The following is a 23,295-nucleotide window of genomic DNA, read 5'->3' on the forward strand; positions in this document are numbered from 1 at the left end:
TTTGTGTATACATTTTAATCACTTCAGCTTTTGGGTTGTATACAAAGTGTGTCATTAGATAAGTCTGAGACACTTCATTATTTCCATCTGTCCCATCATCTTCCCAAAATTAAAGTAGACAGCAAGATGCTGATGTTCTGATGGCCATGGTCTGATGACAGCTGTAACCCTAAGTCGTGAAGAGTTTAACCTAGGAAGGGAAGGAACCCATTACACCACAGGCTGGGATGTAGGGCTGATGGCAATGTTAAGATTCTCTCTCACTGTGTTAGACCTGGTGGATCAGGTCCTTGCCCTACAGGATGGATGTGTTCTAAGCATTATTGCACGTGGATGTAATGGAGGAAAAAGCATTAGAAGTTCAGCTTTGCAAAATACAGACAACTGATTTAACATGCTGGAAATCGTTCACTGCTGTCACATGCAATGCTGGCAGATGCTGAATTAAAATTCTGGTCCACCTATGTTAATTTTGTGCTTCTTCATCTGGATTTGCCATTTGGATGGAAATTACATCACACAATAAAGAAAAATTATCTTGGAGTGGTAGCTTTGGAAGCTTCTTTTCCCTGGTTTTGTTTGAAGGAACGGTTCCTTATTTTTGGCAGTGAGCCAACTCTCTGTTTAATTTTTGTTTAAAAATTAGACAGTGCAAACAGATAATACACTCATAATAAGTTAAGTGTTCTGTAATGGAGTTAATAAAAAAAAAAAAAAGCAAACAAACACATCATGAGCTTGGGGGTTATAGTGCAAAAGGAGTGAAATGTGATGATCTCATTTAATGAATATCTTTGATGCCAGAGGAAACAAATGGTGATAAGTTTTACAATTAGGTAACTAATAGCACTCAATTTGTAAGAACTAAACTGCATTGATTTAATGAGCTCTGGCTTATTAAAAAGTTCAGGAGAAACTACAGCTGCTAAACAAAGTGACAAGACAAAAATGGGGCAAACAGTGCATATGCAAACAAAAAAATATGAAATTGAAATTACAGACAGAAATAATTTTTTTATCAATAGAAAAATTTCCATACAATAAACATGGGGTTTTTTTTCCTCTGAACTGGTTAACTGTTCAGAAAACTTAGTAATCCTAAGATTACTAAGAATCCTAAGATTTTTATGTATGGATTTTATGGTTTTATTTTTACATCTGAAGGAGTGAATATGGCCTTGTCAGACTAACACCTCTCCACAGATGCAAGGCTGTGTTCATACTGGAGAGTTTTTTACATCAGTGCAATCACCCCCTGTAATCACACACAGAGTGTAGCATATCTGGTATGTAGCACCTCAATTGATCTTTGTACAAAGATTTTTGTAGTGGTCCTGTACAGCACTATTGTAATAGCAGTGAGGTAGTAGGTAAGAATTGCCTCCTGTGATACAATAATACATTGTGTTACAGTAGATTTTTCAGTAGTGCTTCACATAGAAACACATCTTGTACCTTTAATGACTTCTGAAGTCGTTCCACAGCTGTAGGACTGACTACCTCTTTAGAAGCTGAATCCAGGTTTCTTTGTATGTGTGTTGTACTGGGAGAAGGAACTCCCAAGTTATGTTATTTGAACCCCCATGTCAGGATATTGCTTACAGTGAATTTTGCTGGAGAACAGTTTCACCACTCCCACTCCCACCTAGACTTTCACTTACATGATCCTACAATTTACCTTGTTAAAAGTAATTCTGGAGACAGAGGGAATACATTTTTGCCTGTTACACAGAAACCTCTGTCTGTGGTTTACATAAACCTCTCCAGAGCAGTCACAGGCTTGCAGCCACTGCCTTTGAAGCAGATTGCTGATGTTAAGGGTCAAGGCTGACTGGCTGCCCTCCTGTTTGGGAAGCATCCAGTGATATCTGAAGAACCTTTGCCATATTGCACTCTGGACCCTTAGCACTGCCATTCACAGAGCACAAGCTCTGTGGAAAAAGCTGTGGACACAGCTGAACTCCCAGAAAGCATTATTTAACATTTCCCAGTAACGAGGGAGGTTTATCTTCATTGATACATCTGAGTGTTGTGTCTAGGGACAAGCTTTGCACTGTACACAAAGGGACTCATAGTGGCAGGGATTTCTTGATGGAATTTGGCAGAATTCCTTTAATCAGGTGGTGTGAGGGAACATTCTACCCTTGATGGTGTTGGATTCCTGGGGAGGGGGAAGAGAACGGTTGGCAAACACAGTGTCAGTCTCCATCTGAATGCTGGGGAGGCTTCTGGAGTGTCCTCAGTCACAGCTTGTTTCACCTCACCCTGCAAATCTGTTCCTCTGGTTAGAGGGACTTAAAGGGGGGAAATCATTGCTGGAAGTGGGGACAGGTGCAAGTTCCCTGTGAAGTGATGAGAGTTATGTTTTCCAGCAGTGGTCCTAGAGGATGATGCACAAAAGGTGAGGGAATATATCTGTGGACACATTTTGAATCTCCTCCTTCAAACTATAAAACATAGCTCAGTTATTCAACCAATCATGCTTCCACTTTGGTTTATAATGCTGTAGGCAAAGCCAACTGAGACAGGAACTTTAGGATGACTGCAACAAATATCTTTGAATTGGATCTAACAGGTGCCCACTTAAAATTTCTCCCTACAAAGCAAGCAGCCAAGGGTGATGTTTCCCAGCAGAGCTCAGTCCAAAGCTGAGCTCTGTGGGATCAGGCAAACCTCAAAGGGCTGCCCTCCACCCCTGCTTATCCCTCAGACCCACAAGCTTCTCTAAGCTTTTCCTGAGCCATTTCAGCTCATTAAATCAGCAGAAAACTATCACTTTTATTTCCTTGAAGCAGTTTTTTGTTCATTAGCCAACTGACTGGGCTTGGTGAAGTGCCCAGCAAATACCAGACACAGCTCAGGAAGGCCCAGGACGAAGAAGCACAGGGAGAGTCCCTTCCCTGTGTCATGGCTGGGAAACACTAAATCAGTTCTCTGCCTCTCCTGTAACTTGAGTCTAAATTAAGCTCGTGCTCTGAGCTGCCTTATAGACAAGTTTGCATTTCCACAGACTACAGAAGGAGCTGGGGGTGTGAAATGGCTTCACTCAGCTCAATTTAGTGTCCATGAATGCCTCTTCCTGTGCCCAATGTTGTAATTCCAACACTTCTTATTAATAGCAACCCATGCACGTAACCTGTTGTAAATTGTCTTGAATCAGCCCCAGCACTGATATGAGCTACACTGGCTAGATAAGCACCACAGTTTTTTTCCTTGACATGTGCCAGAGATTTACTGTGTAAATTGTACTCCCAAAATATCCATGTCATTGTAAACTTGCAGGCTAATGCTGAGACACATTCAGAAAGTCACAGGCTTCCTGCAGTTTGTTGATTTGTTTTTTAGCACATTAAGGAAAGTGAGTAGAAATTTATCCTGCCTGGATTTTAGTTTTACTGATTGGTACTTGGACTAGTAATTAAAATTAATACATTTCAAAGGATGCATGTTAGATGGCAGGGGCTTCCAGCTTCCAAAAGTGAAACTAGAAGTGGTTTATTTTAAAAGTTTTAAAAAATAGTAAAGCATTTTGCATGAAAACTATCCTCTAAGCAGATAAAAACTGCATTTTGTGTGATCATGAATTGTCTTATTCTTTTATAATTTCACTGTGACTGCTCTGCCTGGCTGGACAGGATCTATGCCTGAGAAATGGAGGCCCTTATCCAAGCTATTTTGAAAAGTTCAAAGAACTGAAGACAAACAATTAATGCACATTATGGGATAAGTGTCAACCCCACCATTTTTTCCCAAGTCATCCCTCTAGTTACAGATTGGTGATCTTCTCACCGCTGCCTTCAGTGATCAACACTCATGTACTTCTTCATCAATGAGTAGATTAAAAACCCTTTAAAATTATGTGATTTCCTAAACTTATTGTTTACTTTTCCTGATGCACCCTGTTTCTGCAAACCCATTCCTCCATGAAGTTATTGGAAGTGTGATGCTGCTTAATACATTTCAAATTATTCTGTGCCTGCCTACATTATGTCACAAGTGATCAATACCCTTGCAGCTGCTGGAACTGCCTGGGGACATGGTGCTCACCTTTCAAATCAAAAAAACCCACAAAAGTAATTACATTCTACTCTCTCTCCAGTTGTTCCATTGTTGTACAAAACATCATTAAATTGTCTTGCCCTATGATAGGAAGTACACTTAGAGGGCATCTATAGCCCCACATCCTTCATGGAATGAAGGAACTTGACATCTGTCCCTGTTTGTACAAGGTAATTTTAATAAACTTTAATCAAATAAACAGGTTTTTGCTCTCCTGACTTCCAGAGAGCAAGTGAACAAGCTGCACGAGCATAGATGATTTATCCTCATCAAGTGCTTATTCCTGTTATCTTTGCACTCTCTCTCCCCCTATAATTCTGCCCATGCCAAAACTCCATCAGTGCTAGAAAGGATTTGGCAGTGCAGATAGACTTTGAAAAGAGTTTCAGCCAGGGAGGCTTGTCTTTTAGAGCAAGCTCCTGTTTCTGGGACAGTTTATGTCACCTCTGCATAGAAAACCTGCTGAGATCAGCCCAGCCACCTTGGACGCCTGACACGTGTCTAAGGGAGCTGTTCCACTATGGTATCATTACATTGCTCCATATAGTAAGGTAACAGTGTGGTATTCTGACAAAATTCAAACTGATTTTAGCTGGAGCAGCAGCACTTCTAAGAATCAGCCAGGGCTCTGCTTCATTTTTTTGTAAATGACAAAAAAACACAGTTGTGACTTTTGGGCAACATCTCAGTTGCCTTTTACTGTAGCATTTGTGAACTGTAATATTATCTAAATACCCATTATAAGATGTTGGCTATTAAAAGAATGAAGAAAGAGTCCTGCCCTCTTCTGTTTGTTTTTGCCATGAAAAATGCCTGTGGGGACTGGCCTTGAACAGCCTTTGCTCCCATGGATGGTTCCTTGGCAAAGGAAAACACTTCATTGAAAGATCTGCCAGGCAGAAGGCTGTGATTCTGAAATCTGATGTGACAGAAGCCATCCAGGGCTTGCTCAGCAGTGAACTGTTGATCCAGGAATTTAGCTGGAGAAAACACAGCACCTCACAGACATTTGCCATTCAGTGGCAGAATATCAGCACCTGACATGTGATCCTGAGGGCAAAATGACTAATCCTAAAATACAGGCTGAGAGGACGAAGTGCCTGCAGGGCTGCTTACCTCCCAGTAGAATTTTAGAGGGTTCTGGTCAGCTGGCTTAGAAAACCTTTCAATGGGGAATTATGAAAAGGAATGATGGGGTTGATGATGGGGTTTTTCTCATCTACCTTTAGATAAACAAAGCATACATTTATAGTTGTCTAGTCATCTTAAGTGAAAGAAAAAAGACAAGTTATTTTGACTCATCTGTTCATCTTAAGTGAAAGAAAAAAGTTATTTTGACTCATCTGTTCTAATCCACATGTCTGCCACGAGGGAAAAATATGTGGATTCCTGAAAGTGCATTTTCTTTCCCTTCACTCTGAAAGTGGGCTGAATTGTTGGAGGGAAAAGAAATCCAATTGACTTTTACTCTGAGTAAAGTCCAAAAAGTGAGTAGAAATGTGTAGCAGAGGGAAAAGGGAGGTGGGGTCACTGTCTTGGTGTTATAAATTGAGGCGAATAATTTGTTCAGCCTTTCAAGAGTCAATCAGAAATTTATTGATTACAGCAAGCGATGGCAAGCAAACAGCGCTGGGTGCAGCCGGGGAGTCCCCGCTCCGCAAACGGCTCACACTGTTTCCCCCTTCCCACAGTCTTTTTATACTCTCTTTCTTCCGTGTCCGCAGTATCTCTGGGTGTACTCTGCGCTTGCGCCCTCTGTTCCTAGGGGGTCGTCTTCTACTCTCTGGTGGTCGTTTGATGAAGGCTCCTCTTTTATTCCTTGGTGAAAGTCCACGGCCCTGTAATGGTCTTTTCTGAAATGAACAGGGCCTTTATTAATGTTCAGCTCTTTATTAAAAAGATCAGCTGGGCAGGGGGCTCGACGCAGAGCTCGCCCCCGCGGTCGTAGCTTTTCCCAGGCAGCCAAAAGGAAGGAGGCGTGCAGAGTCTGTCACTGGAGTCCCAAGCAGCAGCTGTGCCTTCTTCTTTCCTTGTGGCACACCAGTGGCCGAGAGTGAGGAGGCGTGGCATGCAGAGTCTGTTGCTGAAGTCCAGAACAACAGCTGTCCTAGCTCCTTCCGTGGTGGCAGCACCAGGGCTCTCTGTCTCAATCTCCCGGCTTCTCAGAGCCTAATATAGTCTGTTCTTTCTTAGGTGATGGCGACGGTTGGCGACGGTTAAAAGCCAGTCAGGGGATGTGTTTCCCTCTTCCTCAGCTAGGGCATTTGTCTAGACTCCTCTATTGTGTTCAGTTTTCGATTTATATTCATTTTTATCTCCTAAAAATACTCCCATGATCCTAAGGGGTTTTTTATTTGCATGTTAGTCCCAGAATGGCAGCGTGGAGGGGTGGGAGGCCAGGTAGTTTAGAGAAAACAAACAGAGCAATTAGCTAATTAGCATTTCAATATCGGTACTTAGCTAGAGTTAGTAGTTTTCTTTTAGTGTTGCCATGGGAACTAGGAAAGCCCTGCCCGCGTCTCTGGGGAACACCTGGAAACTGTTCATAACATTTTCTATATAAGGTTATATGTTATATGTACCTAAGTTCTAATTACACAACCAGCTTAAGTAATCAACATACTAGCTAGTTTCTGTCTGGCGTTTTTCTGTTATCTACAAAAGGCTTCTCCTTTGGCTCTCTGTTATCTTACACAAGGCTTCTCCTTTGATTTTCTGTTATCTACACAAGGCTTCTCCTTTCTGTCTTGATGAACAAAGAGTATTTTCTAACTTATCACATTGGGATTAGTCCTTCTTAGCTGAGCATAAATCAGCCCCACAGCTGCACCTTCAGAGCAAGAAGAAGGTCATTCCTTCCAGCTGAGCAGCAGGGGCAGCAGGGCATGTGCTCCTCTTGAACCCCTGCCAGCTGCAAAGGAGAATTATTGCAGCCAAAACAACTGCCAGGATCAAGTGACTGCTGTGTATTTATAGCAGCACTCAGTACCCAGGCTAACAAAGGAAAGGGAGCAGGTTTAGGAGTGCCACCTCCAGCTCAGGTTCCCTCTGCTGCCCACCAGCTGCATGTCTGGTCTGCAACTGTGATGAATTCTGTCGTGATCTCCTTAGCAGATGTGAAAAATGGAATCAGGTCAGGTTGCCATATGAATGGGACTCAGTGGATCCTGTAACGCTGGGGTTGGCCAGTCCTTAAGGAACTGATGGCACCTTAGGATGCAAAATGACACTAGTGCTACCACAGAAATAGGAAAAAAGAAATTCTAAGTGCTTCTGGCTGTTAGGGCCTCAGAGTTTTTATTTAGGCTAGGGTGCTTCTTCACTGGTGAAATGTCTTATTAGGTGTGATTTGGTGTTGCAAAAGGTTATGGATATTTCTATCTTAAGCAGGAAATAACAGCAACATCCCTTATAAAAGTAATTGTGAAGTACATGAACCACTGAGGCTGTTCAATTATGTAACTAATTATGTCTGTGTTGCTGATGTTTACATTGTGCTGCCCTCACTGGCTCTGGGATAACCCACACCTATTGCAGGTATCTGGGTCAGGAAATAAAGGGTTCTTTCCAAATGAGTTTCATATAAGCCCTTCTTTGCTGCCACTCCTCCTCAGAGCATGCAGAGCCTCCTGATTATTCTTATCCCTTTCCAGCTGGTATGAAGATTGAAAACCACATTGGAGATGCCCAGCTTGCACTTGTCTACGGTTTCCTTCAGGTAGAAAATGAAGATCAGAGCCATGCAGCTGGATGGCTTTCTTGGAATATGTTTTTTTTTGAGAACTTTCATCCTCATATTTATGCTCTGGTATGATAAATTCTTTAGCTGGCTAGCTCAGAGTGTTCCAGGGTAATGTTTATTCTCCCAACTGGTATTTTTTACTCTTTGCTCTACTCTAGATTCAACCTAAAAGCCAGTGGAAACTCAAACTGGAACAGGAAGTGTTACTGCTGATGAAAGTTTAAAGTTTTTTAGGGGGAATGCCTCTGAGAAATCGACATGGCATTTTATGCTGTGGGATCACAGGATCTAACTCAGGTTTCCAGGCACAATCATGGCACAAGCAATCTTACATCATGGTGTCTCACATGTTACATCCATCTGCACCCTGCCTATCTTACCCTCCTCCTAAGCTGTGCTTTGCCCCGTTCTCAGGGAAATCTACTCTGTCCTGAATTCTTGTGTCAGGGTAATATTTGTGTATTGTGTATACCCAGCTCCAAAGTATTTGTAATGATCACAACTCAAGATGATTTCTTTTCTGTTACTTTTTTGACCAGGGAACAGATTTTTATTTCACTCACAGTGCCAGTAAGGTATATGAAAGGCCTTCCATCTTTAATGATTCCTACAGACTCCACAATTAAGTTCCCTTTGGTTCACTCTTCAAGCTCATCACTTCTCTGCCTGAAAAAACCTTAGGAAACCTTACCTAAGCACTGACTGCTCTGTCTTTTCCCTCATGCTCCAACTATTTTTCTTATCTGAAAGTGTATTTTTTTTAATCTTTAATTGTGTCTATCACTAGGTGCAGAAGAACATAAACCCAGGATGTTTTATAGATACTGTGGTCCAGAGTTGGAGCTTGAGGTTTCTTACAAAGGGAATAGAGCATTTTACAGCAGGCATATAAATCAACAGCAAATAAATGGCTTCAGATAGGCTTGGCAATCTGTGAGACAGCAGGACCAAGGCTCAATATAAAAGGGGCTGTAAAGGTTGTGTCAGGGTTTAGGGGTTTATAAGTTAGGGGTTTAGGGGTTTATAAGTTTATAATGTGTAATTGGATTTGCTGCCAAATGAGGAAGAAAAGCGAGATTGTTATCATGAAGCAAAAAAAACCCTCAGCACCTCTGAAGCATTTAATGCATAATTTGTATTGTGCATGACAGCCTCTGTTATTATTCATTTCCACTGCATTTCATGGTCTAGCAAGAGAGATAAGTAAGGGAAGTGTGGTAATCATAGAATCAGAGCACAGAGAAGCTTCCAGCAGTCAGTAGCTTAGGGATGGATTTTGCTGCTAAATCTGTCATTTGCTGGAATTCACAGGGCTGGATTCCTAAAGATTTTCTGACAAGGAGTCCCCAAAGCAACACCAGCTGTAGGATGAGACAGTGGCTAAACCTTAGGAAGATCTGGCCACAGTTGTTTCAGAATGAGCTCCAAATCTAAACCAGACACATTTGGATCACTTCAGTTCTGGCATCCCAGCAGGGAAAGTGCCTGGAACATTCAATTCAAGCTTTTTCCTCAGAAGGAAAAAATCTCATCTCATGTCCACATCTGCTGTGTAGTAATTTTACACTACAGGTAAAAAGAGGTGTATAAAACAATTTTATTTAAATGTTCTTAACAAGGTATCTCCACTAAGACACTTTTGGAAGCAACCGTTAGGCAAACCACAAAGTCCTGCTGTAGTTCAGTAACTGAAGGGATGTGATCACCACAGGCATTTGGAACTGCTCACTGACACAAATAAACAATTCCAGTGCCTGTGTAGCTTCCAGTCCTTCTGGAAGGTAAATCCATGTTCCTTGGCTCACATGACACCTCACAAAGATCCTGTTTCTGCAACCTTGTTGTCTCAGGGGCTTGTAAACTTCTTTACCTTGGGTAGCACTTACCTTTATTTAGGTAATTTACCTCAGTGGGAATCCTTACTGTAGTCTTTGCCTGAAATGAATACAAGAAATTCCTTTAGCAGATGAAGAGCATTTCATAGCTAGTCACTCTTGTATTTACTTCCTTAGAACAGTTATAGTGTTGTTTAGGCAAATATCTGCTTGTTTTCACAATTAAAGTAACTTGTCCCCTAATGTGTCAGGCGTTTACATTTTGCCAGGAGCTATTCATTTAGATATTCTGCCAGTCAGGCAGAAATATTCTCCAAGGAATTCAAACCAGGGAATTCAAGAGAAAATTGCACTTCCCCTTCAGAGTCTGGATTCAATGAATCCAGAAAAGGATTTCAAAGCAGCATCTCAAAAAGGAATAGAAATTATCAACAGTGCTTAGAAGACAGCACTGTTTAATCATGTATTGTGTTAGTAAAATAGAGTATCCAAAAGTAGTAGTAATCCAGAAATATGTAAATCCAATTACTAAGTACTTACAACTGACTTCTCTTTTCAACAGGTGGTTCCACATACACAGCCACATGGGAACTGTGAGTAGACTCAGTTTTTGTAACTGCATCTTCTCCAGGGCAGAATGAGAGCCTAAAATACACATGAAATACAGCAGAGAGAAAAAAAGAAAATGGCATGTCATCATATTTTAATTTCCCCAATCACTCAAGTCATCTCCCAGTTAGACCTGCTGGAGTTGGATCTGTTTCTTCCCATGTAGAAAGTGAAACTTGGGTTTAAAAAAAATTATATATGTGTGTGTGTGTGTGTGTGTGTGTATTTTAAATTTTCTTCTTGAGATTTCTTCACATAGATACACATAGATTTTTCTGTGAAAGCAAAGAAAGGTTAGGTTAAAATTCTCCCAGGAGCTTTATCTCAGCACATAAACTCAGAAGAGACTTTGTGTTTCCCAAAGTCCACAGGGAGTTTGCTTAGCTATTCCTCTCTGTGAACAAGGGCTACCCAGAAATATCAGCATTCTTTTTACTGGAGATAACCTTAATCTCTTGCACTTCAGAGGATGGCTGTAATTGCTCTGCTTGTTGGAGTCAACAGAAAACCAGCCTGAAGTTATTTGCCCCAAACCCTGTCTCCTCCAGCAAACAGAGCAGGGAACCAACCTCCTCCTTCAGCACTCTGGACTAGAGCTAGGAAGAAAAAAAGCTCCAGTACTTTCATCCCCCTCTCCAAGGCTGCTTGTTTTATTTTCTGCCCTGCCTCCTAAAAGATATCACAGCTCCAAATATGATCATTTTTACAGGCCCTGCCTGTGGGTGACTGTCACTCTGTTATCTCTGGAGTTCTACCAGTAACTCCTGGGCAATAGCAGATGAAGGAAGAGTTGGGTTCTCAAAACCACTGGCTGTTTACAAACTCAATGAAAATGCACCAGAAGAGATGGGAATTTTTCATGCTTTCTTCCTGTGTGTAAAGTTATGAGTTTGCTTTCTTCATAGCCATCAAAGAGTCCATATGATAGAGATATTTCATAAAACAGACTCCATTCCTTCTGCAGCATTTCTCAGCACGCACAGTGCACAGAACAAGCTGGAATGAAAGAATAGGCAGAATTTGTCACTCCTGTCATCATAGGACAGCAAAGGAGACATTGCAGGGAGGGGACAGGGAAGGTTTGGGCTGGCACACACATACACAGGCAGAAGCATGTGGTATAAACTGAGTGTCTGGGAATTACAAAGGAGGAAAAAAAACATAGGGAAAAATGTTTACTAGTCTGTTGATTAGTAAAAAAAACATTGCAGACACAGCTTGTCTGTTCTTCAGCCGGGACAGGGCTCTGGTGACACAGGGACAGGCGCATGTGTAATGTCAGAGTGGTTGGGTAGGGGTAAAACAAAACGTGGAGAATGAGAGCAGGAGGTGTGGCTGATGTGTGAGGATGTGTCGCCGGTTAGCGCACCAGCAGCGGCGCATGGAGACCGAGTGAGTCTGAAAGAGAAGTGCGAGTGCCCTGTGCCAGGAGACGCCGAAAGAACCGGGGACAGGGGTTTTGCCTCCACCGCTGGCACATGTGCCAGGACTCCCCATGTGCCAGGACAGCCCATTGCTCCCTGGCATTGGTCCCTGCTGAATTCAGGGCCCCCTCCAAGGCACATTCCTCTTGGCTGCTCCCTCTGCCAGCTCCCCCCACGCTGAGGGTTGGATCAGCCCTCTCTATTTCAGACCAAGACAAATCTTTCGTTTCTGCCTACCAAACCCATTCTCATTATTTTCCTCATGTACTGGGTATGATGAATACACTCAAGCACAGTCTGGCAAAGCTAAAAAAGCTTCTAAGTATGGCAAACTGATTGTCTGTGAAGCAGCTCTGTAGTCTGATGGTTTTGTATGCAAGAGGTTCAGCCACCAAAAAGGAGCACAGCACAGGCAGCTGAAGAGATGAATGACTCCAGTTAAGAGGGAACATGGGCAGATGGTAATTTACTCAGTGTACTTGGGACACGTTGTGATCACGCTGGAGGAATTTCTGTTTGCATAATTTCTGCTCTCATTAAGTCTTGATAGACTTTTTTTTCCCCTGTGCATTTAAATTTTTCTCCTCCCGTGTATTTCAAGAACAGCGGTGACAGAAAAAAGTAGAAAGTGTCATGCAGTGGAAAACACCGGGGATGATTTAACTCGCATGGTTTCTCAGGACCAGTCTAGAATAGGTTTTGCTACCAGTTATTCTCCTGCTACCTTCACAAAATTGTCACTCCGAAGGGGGTTTTTGCTCTTCCTGAGAATGAAAATTTCCTCTCTGCATTTCAATGAAAGGCATTCAGCCCCCTTGCTCCGCCCCCAGGCTGTTTCCTGTGCAAACCCTTAAAATTTCATTTTCTTTTTGAACCAGCTACATTTGCATTTCATTGAGCCCTCTGAGACATCTTTTTTGTCAGGGTGTGAGAGAGGGCTGTGCCGACGACCGTGCTGGGGGGCACATCTGGAGTTGTCTCCTGATGGAGCTAGGACCAAGTCCCTTGCAGCACAAGCACAGTGACAGCAGCAATGTCAGCCTTTCTCCCAGCCTGTGGATCCTGTGGCAGCTGTTTTTTTCCATGCAGGTCGTGTATGTGCAGGTATGGATGCAGAGGTGATCACATTACTGTTACTCTGGGCTGTGACAGGTATGGAGAACTCAAGCTTGCAGTACCCTGCAGTTTCTGTGTGGACAAGAAAACATTTGGAGCACTCTTTAATGTTTAAAACCCCCAATCCCATTTAGGAGGTCAGGATGCCAGAACAACTGGAGTGCCTGATAGACCTGAACCTGAGTGTGAGGGCCCCCAGCATGAACATATATTTAGCAAGGTGAATTCTGACCAACATCCTTGACTCAGGTTTTCACTCTGCTGTGCCATCTGTCTGTGTGCACTGAATAAGCAGATTTTCTATCCATCATGCAGCTCTAAGATGGATTGGTTTTCAGAAGTAAGTTGAAAAAAAATAGCTGCCCTTGGGCATGGTGAGATTTAGTGAGGTGGAATCATATCCATGATTGCCTGTGCTGGAGGAAATCCCTACATGGCACAGGGGAGGAAGGAGCAGAAGCAACCTTTTTCTTTTTTTTCTTGAGCTTTTTCTTTAATATGTCTGGCTGGCACACACTGGCATTGAAAAAGCTTGTTAGTAATTTATATTTGCCTCTAGAGGCTTTATCTTTACTCCATTAGATCTGATGTTGCTGTGCCAGTTGCAGGTGGATGGTGAGGCCTGCCAAGGGTACAAAAATAATTGGGAGGATCAGCACCATAGCAACCCGGTTTGCATCACAGCAGCCACAGGTGTGCATTCCATTTAACTTCATTAGGAATCATCCTCCACGAGGAGAGGTGATTTTAGACACTGACCTGGAAGCAGCACCCGTGCCAGGGGAATGAGCGAGAGCCTGTTTCAGAGGCAGGTGTGGGCTGAGATAAGTGGCAAAGCTGCAGGTTCAGATGTGGGCAGTGCCAAGTGAGGAGCTGGGATTCCACGTGTGGGATTCTGGTGTGGCCAGCCAGAGGCAGATTTACCTTGATCCATGGACTGAGGACATGTATGAGGTGTGGATGGTGCTGATGTCCTCCCTCAGTTCCCTCTCCACAGCCTCTGAAGCTGGTTGGCTCTGCAGTGATAACTGGGCTTGTTCTGGGAGCAAATGCTGTGTAAGGCAGGGCTGTGCACCTGACGGAGTCTGGGCTTAATGGAGATGAGCTCAGCAAAGCCCTTGTGCCACTTTGGCTCCGCAAACCTCCTGAGCTGTCCCAGGCACAATCACACCTCTGCTCCAACCCACATGCAGACCAGCTCATGAGCCAGAGCCAGAAAACTTCCCAGGAGGAAAAATCCTGACATCATCTGTGTGACACCCACATTTAACACAGGAGAAGGAGTATTGGGTTGGGAGCCAGTATTTGTCCAAAGGAGGGGACCCTAAACAAGATGATGCAAGACAAGTCCCAGAGATGCAACTGTACCTGGGGATGGATGAAAAGTTTCCTCATCAGGGGGTGATTATTGATGACCTGCTGCTGTGGCTTGAATGTGCTGTGTCTGTCAGGGCTCTCCTTCTTCACAGCATCTCTGTTTCCATGGGGGCTCCACGTGCTCATGCAAAAGTGCAGGAATCCTCCTTCTCCTCTGCAGAAGGATATGACTGTTTAAATTGTGTTGTTCCAGCCAGGCTGTTGTCCAGCATCCCTTAGTAGAAAATGTTTGATGTTACAAAGTGGAAAAAAAAAAATCAGGAAAGAAACCACGCAGTATTATTGACGCCAGACATTTTGGAGAGGAATATTTTTTGCTAGTCCCTGACAGGCAGTGGGTTGGCACTAAGCCTGAAGTCACAGCTGGGCTGGGAACAGCATGGGGTTTGAATGCCACATGGAGCAATGCTGGGTATATTGCCCAGACCTTGTTTGCATTTGGCCACTAAGCCTGACTTAGCTTTTTTCAAAAACATTTGTTAGACACACTGCAAGTAATGTCCTTTGAGTTCACATCAGGCATGAGGGATTTCATATTGTAGCTTTTTTGAATCACTTTTCACTTAAAATGTACTTAACGACAATTTTTGGTAGTTTAAATACAGGACAGGAAAGGGGGGGGGGAAGAGAACATGGAAAGTAAGACTGGTTCTAGGTAAAATATTTAGTAGATAAAATACTTTGTGTGCACACAGATGAAGTAATATTCACTCATTTTAACTCAACCAAACTTAAAGACTCCAGCTTCTCCAGCATCACTGGTGAGGAGCTGCCTGAGCTGAGGAGTGTGAAACACGGGATGCAAGGCTCCTTATCCCTGGAGAAGTGGCTCCTTTCTCTTGCAGATGCTAATAGCAGCTTCTCCTCTTACAGAGATCCTCTCCCAGGAGGGAATTAGGGTTTCCACAGTGCAAAACAAAGCCAAACTGCTTAATAGTCTCATTGTCCCGTCCAATTCAGCCCAAGGACAACTCCAGCCAAGCAAAGCTGGGATAGAAGTACCAGGGGAAAGGTTAACCTTCGGCAGCTTCCCCTTCGGCTTTGTGGCTATGTGAGGCGTGGTTATTTCAAATTAGAGCTAACTCCAGGCCCAACCTTGGGAAATGAACCTCAAATTTTGATTCTGCTTTGTAGGGGTGTGCAATGGCACAGCAGAAGCTGGGATGACAGCAGCTCCACAAGTAGCATTCCTGGCTTTGAAAAAAATGTTCCACTGAAACAGCTGTGGATGCTCATTCCAATACCTGTTTTTGTACTCTGATGCTGTGCAGAGTCAAAGAGCAGCACTTCTGTAGGATATCTGAGGGTTTCTTTTCTCACCTGCTGGTATCAACTATCTGAGCTAAAGAGTAGAGCTGTGCTGTTATTTGGGAGCAAAACAGGCTCTTTGAGAGGCAAAAGCAGTGCTTGTGTTTTGCAAACTTTGGCAAGAAATATAACATTTCCATACCAGGACACATCAGGTGAGTAAAGTGAATAAAACCCCCAGTTGTGTTTCGTGATGGAAGTGTGTAATTTTCACAATCGAGATCTATGATATTTAGAAATCTGTAACTTTTCAGAGAGAAGGTTGGAAAGCACCCATTTGAGTTTCGTGTGCATTATTATATGCTCTTTCCTGTCCATAACCTGAATTGTTGCTGCACATATAATTAACAGAGTGAAAGTCCTATTCTACAAATAATTGGGATGGATATGTTAAATAGGAGAAGAGCCTTGTTTCAGCTAGCATGCTTCTTTTTTTTCTCTGTGCAGAATTAGTTTAGAACTTTAATTGCCTATTCATGCATGAAAAAGGATGGAATCATTGATGTACAAAAAGGAAGTAAGACAGTCCTTGCCTATTGCACAAATATGTCTGGACTGCCTCTTGATGAAGTTTCCTAGAAATCATTTATGTTCCTAGGGTTTTATATTGGTTCCTATTGCTGCAGCTTTCTAACTGTGCTATCATAAATAAATAGTTTTTAATATATCTTGGAAAATCCTCCTGAAAATTCTCCTTGTGACTGTAATTATTGGACAGAACTTGCAGCTTGCTTTGATCACAGACTACACAGAAACTTTTGTTCCACTGCAGGCAATGAAATGTGGACTAAGTCATGGCTCTGGTGGCTTTAATACTTGACATTTGTTGAGTGGAAGTAAAAGAAACTCCCATTTGGGTGAAAATCCAGGGGACATCCTGAGCTATAAGAACTGTGTGGATAAAGAACTCCAGGAGTCTTTTACTCTCTTGGACAATGTTTTATGTTTTGTTTCTAGTTTAAGAAGGGTTTTGTATTTTACTTATAAACTGGAATTTAAATCATATCTTATGCACATGTGAAATAATGTGGGTTTTAAAGAAAATAGAGTTCTATCTCATATTAACTGTCTGATGCCACATAAACAAAGCAATTCAGTGTTGGTCATGGCTTGCATTAATGCCTGTAACCCCAGCTCTTTTGTGAACCACTGACAGGGAAGCTCCCTTTCCTGCCTTTGGAATCCAAAAGGGAATCAGCAAAACAATAGGGAGCACATCAGGGAATGAAGCCTTGGCAAAACCAGCCTGTTTTCCTAGCAATGCCCCAGACACAATCCTACCATCACTCTGCACGTCCTCCCGCAAAAGTTAGAGGAAAAGAGAATGGGCTGTTTATCAAAGCCTCTCCTATTTGCTTTGCCCTTCAGAAACTGATAATTAAGGCACCGCTAACCCGGGGGCTGTTTAGTGCCCTGGACCACCCAAGTGGTGAGTGTGGGAGGCATTTTGTTAAGGAAGATACACAAATGTACCCATCTCACAATCTTAAAGCAGCTTTACAGGTAAGAGAGGCCTTGGAAAGAGAGACACTTGCTAATGACTCTCAGCAAATAAAAACCTCTATCGGTCTCATGGCTTTGTTTGTGCAGTTGTTGAATATTATCTAAATTACAGATAGGAGAGGGTGAATGGCTAGAGCAGCAATCTTTTGTCCAAATTCTTGTCTCACTTGAGCCCTCCCTCTGCCCCAAGGCAGCCAGGAAAATCCTGGCGATTTCACCCCACCATCACTCTGAGTAGTATCAGGGGAGGCAACCACGTTTGAGTTTTGAGGTTTGTCACCTGGAGCTGCTCCAAAGTGGGAAGACTGCTGGGGACACAGTGGGAGAGGGGACACCTGGTATATCTAGGGACCTGTTCATGCAGACCAAAGTGATTACATTTGACAGCATGTGTTTGACTTCAGATCCCGGGGTTAGCAGTGTGGCATGGGGTGAAGAACAGTTGTCTCTTGCCTCACCAGGTTTATTTTCCATTTACTTGCAGGGTTATGCCTTACCTTGCCTCTTTACCTCTTTACCTCCAGTTTTTTAATAGAGGACATAGCAATCAGTCAATTTAGTTTTAATTATGTGAAGGAGGGGTAGAAGCAGAGGACTGAACACTCCAGACCACAGAGAACATTTTTTCCTCATGTTACTTACTTGTTGGTAATTACTAACCCTTTACATTGAAGGGCTTTCCAGTCACCTGAATGATTTGCATTCATAAAACCAGTAACATTTCCATTCTCCATGAGTGGCTGCCTTTCTGCTATTTTCTGCACTCATATGAACAATCTCTGAAGAATTCCAGATGACCTAAGGGGAAAAAAACCGAAAAATAAAAATCTGAGAAAACATGAAAAGTCTTCCTCTGATTTTCTTATATGCCTTAAATTGCACTGCTGCTATGTCACTGAGAGCTGAGTTAGAAAAAAAGGAGTCAGAGGGGCTCACTAGCAACACACAGCTGGTCCCTTTAACTTCAAAGGCATTTGCACCAGCCTTTGACCTCCTCCTGAGGGGAAGAGAGGACAGAGGTACCCCTTTCCAGTCTCTTGGCTCTGTTTCTTTTATTTTGCTGCAGAGTTACTGCTGCTGGGTAGTAAATCACTCTCAACTTTGACTTCACATTGCTCAGACAGACACCAGAGGTCCTGCCGAGCATTTGGGGCTCTGTCATGGATGGGGTAGAGCAGAAATCCTTCAGTCAGAGCCCCTCAAGTCTCTCCAGAGATCTGGGCTCTCCCACTCAGCTGCATTCATGGCTGTGGAGCCAGAAAAGTGACTAGTTCTCACTGCAGCCTGTCACTTCCCCTGCCTGAAATGAGCACCGCAGGAGTCACTCATGTAAGATTTCCCTTCTTGCAGGTTTTTCTTTCACACTGATGCTGGTCTCAGAGGTGTGATGAGTTCTGCCCAGGCTCCTGTTTCACTTGTGGTTAAACTTGTAATTTCCCTGTTGTGATGTTGTGTGTAAACTTGTAATTTTTCTGAAAACTTTGTTCCATATCATCTCCACTTTATATTCCAGTAGTTGCTGTCTTTTAATCATCATATTTTTTGTTCCCAGCAGTGTCTTAATGACACTTATAAAATACAATTGATCAGAATAATTATGCTGTTGGGACAGAAGGGAGTGTTGTTCCTATTTCTGCCTTTGCTACTGGCAGATATGGTGACCTTGTCCTTGGTAGCTTCTCTGTGCATTTCCTCCTCCATGATGTGTTGGTCTTGATAAGATAAATTGCAAGGAAGTAATTCCAGTGGCCTGTCACAGTCAGCCCAGCCCAGGCTTCCTGCCAGGGTGTTGTGTATTTCCTTATGTCATGGTTTAACCCCAGATGGCAGCTCAGCACCATTGAGCAGCTCCCTCATTCCTTCCCAACACTAGGATGAGGAGGAGAATTGGGGAAAAAAAGAAGTAAAACCCATGTGTTGATATAAGAGCAGTTTAGTAATGGAAATAAATTAAAATATAATAATAATATTAATAGTAATGAAAAGGAAGCTAGTAAAAAGAGATGAAGGAATCAAAGGCAAGAAAAACAAGGCATGCTCAATGCAGTTGATTGCCATCTGCTGACCTGAGCTGGCTCCTGAGCAGGGATTGGCAGCTCCCAGCCAGCTCCCCCGAGTTTTTATACTGAGCACGATGTTCTGTGGTATGGAATATCCCTTTAGCCAGCTTTGGTCAGCTGTTCTGGCTGTTTTCCCCCCCATTTTTTTTTTCCACCTGGTGCCTGACAGAGCCTGGGAAACTGAAAAGTCCTTGATTTACAGTAAGCATGGCTTAGCAGCAACTAAAACATCAATATGTTATCAGCAGTATTCTCATCCTAAATCCAAAACACACCACTGTACCAGCTGCTAACAAGAAAATTAACTCTATCCCAGCCAGAACTAGGCCTCCTTGTCAGTGCTTTCCAAGCAGATTCAGGAGGTATGTTAGCTGTGGGCTGCTCCTGGCTGCTGGGAGACTTCCTTCCATCTCTTCCTGGCAGCTGCTTGAGCAGGGCAGGTGCAAGCTTGGCCTTTCTGGCTCAGTGAGAACAATTTTGGATGTGACCATCATCAGTTCTGCAGGAGTTTTAACAGAACTCAGCAAAGCATTTTTGCTTCCATAAAGTGCTTTAGCTTCAGCCATGGCCTATGAAATCAGCTCCAGAAGAGATTTGCATCAAAAGTCATCATCAAAATATCAGCACAGCATTACCCACATCAGCAAAAGTAAAATGGGACAAGTGAAAAGAACTATAAAGGTTGAAAAGAGGAACAGTTATTTTAACCAGTCAGTTTACAGTAATTTTTGTCTCCTTCTATCACCATCTAATACATCAGACATTGCTCTGGCAGGATTTCCTTATGGAGACACATCATTCCAAATAACTCTAAATGCAGAGCTGAGGTTGCTGAGTAGCTGGGTCTGTAAAGTGAATGGAAGGCTGAAGCACCTCTATACAGGTGTGACTGCAAGGACTTTGAATGGTTCTTTGAGTTCATCCCATCTGAGTTGTCATTTGTTCCACAGATGAGCTTCTCTCTCCTTTGCCTGTGCTCCTCTTTCACATCTTAGTTGTGTGGGCACAGCTCTGTCTTTTTGCGCTCAATAACTACCTGTCTTCTAATCTTTGATGTGCCTAGATACTCTGCTACCAAAAAGGAACTTTTTGATTCTCCTAAGGGAACAGTAGCCACTTTTAGCTCTTAATCAAGTGATTTTCTGGGTAACTCTCTCTCATAGGCTTTTCTCTTTAGCTATTTTGTGATTCATGTGGGCTACAGCTATTTCGTTTGTTATCAGAGGCTCTGTTCTGATGCTCCTAATGGCATTTGTGATGGAAAATGCACACTGCTGTCCCAAGGATGATGAGATCTGACAGCTGGTATCCAGATATAACCAGAGCAGAGGTCTCCAATCTTTCCAACTCTTTTCCCCATGGCATAGACTGTATTTAAGCTTTTGGTGAACTGATGGTAAGAGATAAGATCTCATTTGTGAACAGACTCTGCCCTGAAAATGAAAATAAAGGACATGCTGAACTCTACGGAGGTGTAGTCATTCAGTTCTGTGATCAACAAAGGAGGAATTGTGTTTGGAGTCAAATAAAAGATGAAGCCCATAAAGCTTTGTCCTCACATGAAAGAGTCCAGGTTCTCCTAATGACAATGATGCCAACACAATTTTCAGGATATACACAGAGATAGATAGATAGATAGATAGATAGATAGATAGATAGATAGATAGATAGATAAAATTTTTCTTAAAGTTCATGGCATCTCAGATTATGTGACTGTATGGGAAAATAATCTCACTTAAAGTTTAGGGAAAGCAAATGTTCCTACTGTGCTCTAAAAAAGCCAAGCTGGAAGGCAAATGGGCTCAGCACTCAAAATGAAGAGACAAAGACTTACTGATTTTTTTTCACGTCAGAGTGAGAATGGAGAAACCCACCCAAACTTTCATCACAGTGGTGGGAATGGCTGCTACTCCTGTAAGAGAGTGATTGATTTTGCTTTTGCTGTAGCCCTGGGTACATCCCAGGCTGGCAGAGACACCTTGCACCTTGCAGTGGTTCTTTCCCACTTGTCAAGCTGGGACCTGTATCCTCCTCACATGCAGAGAAGATTTAAGACAGGCAAAATGTTTCAGAACTTTGTTCTTGGTCCTTAAGGAGTTCAGTGTACATAGGAGGGGATTTCCAGCAGTGCCTCCAGGCATTATGGATATCTTCAGTCTGTGGAGTGGATTCAGCTCTGCCTGGTCCTTTTCCCTGTCTCCTCCCGCTTTTCCTCTGGAATACTGGGGGACACAGCAAAACACAAATTTCATTTAAAGTCATGTGATGTAACACATGTGCTCACTACTTTAAATATTTTGGTAAATATGTAGCTGGCATTTTTACCAAACACAAAGCAGAGCTTAGAGATTTTCCTGTCTGAGGCATGGGAAGCTTCAATTTAAACTGGAACATTGATTTTCTTACATACTGTCTGTGGTAGAACAGTTCAGACTTTCCAAGTCACAAGGTTTTCATGGTAATTAGTCAATTTATGAAGCAGAATTATGGTTTTTTTTTATTTTCTTAATTGGCATGTTCTAACCCACCACAGATAAACTGGTCTGTTACGAAACCAACCCACTCAGCTGTGAGCGGTTTTATTAATTTACCCAAATACATTATTTTGGGACATGGCAAGTTTGCTTCCCCATCCATCCACGTGTATATATATGCGTGTGTGTGAAGTGTTTACACACATACAACAAGTTTAAAGAGCACGGAAAACAGTGGATGCACAGAAATGCAACACATTGTCTCCTGTCTGTTGTGTTTCACTCTGATGCAGAAACTCATCACAGTCACACAGTGTTTTATCATCATTTTATCATATGAAGAAAGACTAATTCTGATCTATATGCAGCAAGGCTAGGGGCAGTGAGTTTGATTTCTTGAAGGAGTCTTGATGTCAGTTTAGGTGGGCTTTGTGCCTACTCGGAGATCTCCTTTGTGGAGGAGAAAAAATCAGAAGGAAAAGGCACAAAGTGCTGGGATAAACTGAAGACTTCTTTCTAAAGAGTTGTTCTGGTGCAAGGTGTGTGGTACTTTTCAAAAGATGCTGCTGCTCTCAGGGGTTGTGCTCAGCAGGACATAAAGACATGACACATAAAGACATGTCTCTGGCAGAGACAGCAGCCCTGAGGTATAATAAGTGACTCCTGGCATGTCATCATGCAGAAATTACTGCTACCAGAGCCAGGCTGCTGTGGAGATCCTGACCCTGCTGGTAGCCAGGAGTGACACTTTCCTACCTGCTTTCAGTCCAAGTGCCTTGGAGTACTTTACAAACACACATCATTTGTGCCTCACAGCACCTCCTGAGCCACTTCATATCACCTATTGCAAGATAAGCAGTGCCACAAGCAGGAAGGAAAAAAAAATAGCTTGGTGCTGCCAGCAAAATTAGCTTCCCAACACAAAGTAGGAGAAGCCTGGTTTTCAGTGCTGTGCTGCATTTGTTTGGGTTGGACATCTGCTGTGTCCCCAAATAGAGGCACCACAAATGAGCAGCTGATCTGTAAGAGCTGGGGTTCTTGCCTCACTTTACCTGAAGTCAAACACCTGCTGAAAAAAAGCCCCAAACCCTTGCTCAGCTCCCGGCCTCCACAAAGCTTCTGGAGTGTGCTTGGATGTGATGTTCACATAGCTCCATGTGGGTACTGAGACATCTGTTACAATTTATTTTTGTGACAACAAAGCTTGGGCAATTTTCAGTAAACAAGAAAAAGGAAAAAAAAAAAAACAAACTAAAACCAAACCATCTCTTTGTAAAGCTTTTAAGATGACTGTCAAAAGACAGTAAGATGCATATAATTTACAGTCTTTTACAAGATTTCTTTTGTTAAGATTTCAGGTGACAACAATAGATAAAGAAGGGCTCAGATGACAAAGGCTGAAAGCTCATCTGGAAATTGGAATAGACAATGGAGTGAGTGAACAACAGATATTTCTATAGTTACATGAAAAATTATGGATAAACTAAAGCTGGACAACATTACTCTCACACTTAGAGCAGGATCTGATGTTTCCATCGACCTGGACTCCAGGAAGGTCATTTTGCCTTGATACCATTTAATGTTTGAGTTGGCATCTGGGCAAGCCTTGTTTAGAGCAGATTCTGTGGACTGGGGTGGAGCAGGACAACTTTTCCAGGGAAGGCAACCTCACCTGTGGTCATACCAGAGGCTCCTTTCCTTTCAGCATCCTCCTTTCCCTGGTGGGACACTGGAGTGGGGAGAGCTGTATTGGATTAGCACAACTCCAGCTGTTGGCAACACAATCTC

The 23,295-nt window shown here is 42.8% G+C and overlaps 1 long non-coding RNA gene across 1 annotated transcript; it reads left to right on the forward strand.

The window, feature by feature from the left end:
- Window positions 1-13,517: 13,517 nt before the first annotated feature.
- LOC128807471 (uncharacterized) lies at window positions 13,518-17,043 on the forward strand. Its single transcript, XR_008437168.1, has 2 exons — window positions 13,518-13,597; window positions 15,297-17,043. It is a non-coding gene; the product is annotated as an uncharacterized LOC128807471 (long non-coding RNA).
- Window positions 17,044-23,295: the final 6,252 nt, after the last annotated feature.

This window comes from Vidua macroura, chromosome 5, assembly GCF_024509145.1.
Source record: "Vidua macroura isolate BioBank_ID:100142 chromosome 5, ASM2450914v1, whole genome shotgun sequence".
Lineage (NCBI taxonomy): Eukaryota > Metazoa > Chordata > Aves > Passeriformes > Viduidae > Vidua > Vidua macroura.